The 2,313-nt window shown below is 36.8% G+C and overlaps 1 long non-coding RNA gene across 1 annotated transcript; it reads right to left on the bottom strand.

The window, feature by feature from the left end:
- Window positions 1-263: 263 nt before the first annotated feature.
- LOC149661250 (uncharacterized) lies at window positions 264-2,106 on the bottom strand. The gene is made up of 4 exons (XR_016369080.1): window positions 2,043-2,106; window positions 1,755-1,981; window positions 1,613-1,686; window positions 264-1,548 (listed from the first exon to the last, which is right to left on the bottom strand). It is a non-coding gene; the product is annotated as an uncharacterized LOC149661250 (long non-coding RNA).
- Window positions 2,107-2,313: the final 207 nt, after the last annotated feature.

Raw genomic sequence — 2,313 nt, 5'->3', positions numbered from 1 at the left:
CACCTCGGGCGAATTAACCGCACCGAGAGAGAGGAAGAATCCACGAACAGAGGTAATAGCTTTGCCAGTTTTCGCGGGCCTTTTGTCCTTCTATGTATTCTAAAACATTCCATTGTATTATCTTTCAATTTTTTCTCCAATTTTCTCGTTGCCTAGTTTTCTCTTTTTCTCCTCTCCCGTCTCTCTTAATGATACGGTTTTCTCGCTTCTCGAAATTCTACAACCCATACCGAAAAAAATAATAAAAAAGAAACAGGCGCCGTCTCACAATTCCCATCTAATTTGCATATAGATCTCGTATTTTATTATTCCTTGGGAATTTATGGGAACTCTTTTTTTTTCACTCTTTCCGTGTTCTTCTAAATATTATATTGAAGACGCGCTACGTCATTCGATGGGATGGCATCGGTTTTTGTAAACCTAATCGCTTTACACAACAAAATTTTAAGTGCGTTTACCGGCCACTTTTCTAATTGAAAATTAAAATCGATGTTCGTGTTCGGTACCCTGAAATTAGTCAGAAACAATGAAATCTGTACAGTTTGTCATAAAAATGTTTACTAAGAAAAATATTATCAACTCTTTTTGAATGAAGTCGTTTAGCCTATGTCTTCATTACAATTTAAACAATGAAGACACGTGAGTCTTAGATTCAGGTTAGGTTAAAATAATGCTTTGAAAAACTATTTTACATTAGACAAATATTTTGAGGGTGCTGAACACGAATATCAACTTTATTTTCAATTTAAAAGAAGTGCCCGGTAAACTGCACTTATTCCAATAGTTAACTAATTCCCATGAATTCTGTAATCTACAATGTTCATTTGCTCTCGCTTGTACAAACGGTATTCTAGAAAATAAATTGAGGAGCACCCAAATCTGTCAAGATTTGAAAGATGGACTTCATTGGAACACTTTGCCCGCGGTAAAAATAGTAAATGTAGGCGAATCTTTCGGAAACTAGGCCTAGAATGCCTTAAGGCTGAATAAGTAAGTTTCGATTACTCGATTCGAACAATGATCGCGTGAATGAATCATCTTCTTCTCGATCCGCTGGCGAATTTAGTTTCCAAGTTTCGTCGATAGTCAGAGAGCGAGAGAGATGCGTAGGTGTTACGGTGCTTTTGGGAAACTGAATCTTTTGCTCAGGGGCAAAAGGGGCTAGGGAAATACCAACGAAAGGGACGATGCGGAGAGAAGATACCCTTAGCGTGAGAAACGAACAGGCCTTGTCACGCTCTGTACCCGAATTCTTTTTCCTATATACTTTTCCCTCGAAGCTCGATAGGGAAAAGTAGGTTTAGCCCAACTACCATATACACAAACCAAACCTCTATTGGATTATGTTCTTAGAGCTGGAAAATAAGATGTTTTTGCTCCTTAGGGCTCTACTTTTCTCCTAGCTCTTTATTCACCATGTAATTCCCTTAGTAAACTAATAAAAATAGGGACCACTGGTCCTATGAGGGTAAGGGACACCGAGGGACAATTCCCCTCTTACATTTTTTTGGGGGAGTGGTGAAGGGACGTACGATGTTGGTCCCCTACCTGTTTTAAAGAAAGAAACAAGGTCAAGATGTATTTAAATTGTTTTTTTATCAAACCGTTTTACCAAATTCTTTAAGAGGAGCCCTTGTTTTGGGTAAATATTGAAGAGGATTGCGTTTACACTTTGAAAACACTTTTCTGTGAAGTTTAATTTTGGGCAGTTATGTAACTCTAATGCCAAATGGTTAAAATATGAAGCATTCTACCTTGAAAAAGTAGATAAGCCTGCGAATTTTGATACGCATTTACATAGCTTAGTCGTTACATTACATTTAGAAGACTTATGATTAAAGTAGGATCATTTATATGGCGATAAGACGGGTCGTTATACGTTATAGATACAGTAACTATATGGGAGCCTCGTTTATTGTCTCTCTTCCGTCCGTCTTATTTCGAGAACCTTGATTTCCCCCTAGAGTTCTAGATCATAAAGCTATTAAAAAGCTTTAAGAAATTATTACGACCAGAGTTAAAATAAATCCGGAGACTCTTACATCCGAAGCTTTCTTATCTGTTTCGTTTTTCTTTGTCAAACGGCTTCCCCCGAGGGGTAAGTCACTAGAACAGAAATTTAACTCTCTTTAATCAGGTAGAAATTAAAATAAAAAACGAAAAATCATTTAAAAATTCACTACGTGACGTACAAAATTTTCATGAGAAGTTAATCGTAATTGAATTCGTGAAATATTTAATGAAGTTTAGGGAATACTTTTCGTAAATTTCTTGCCTCTCGCTCTTCACCCTCATGGACAGAAAGAAAAGAAA

The sequence above is a fragment of the Phalangium opilio genome, unplaced genomic scaffold (genome assembly GCF_054372755.1).
Source record: "Phalangium opilio isolate 3A_F unplaced genomic scaffold, DU_Popi_V2 ptg000070l_1, whole genome shotgun sequence".
NCBI classification, from domain to species: Eukaryota; Metazoa; Arthropoda; class Arachnida; order Opiliones; family Phalangiidae; genus Phalangium; species Phalangium opilio.
The sequence above is the reverse complement of the archived record's forward strand: the minus strand, read 5'-3'. Positions and strand labels throughout refer to the sequence as shown.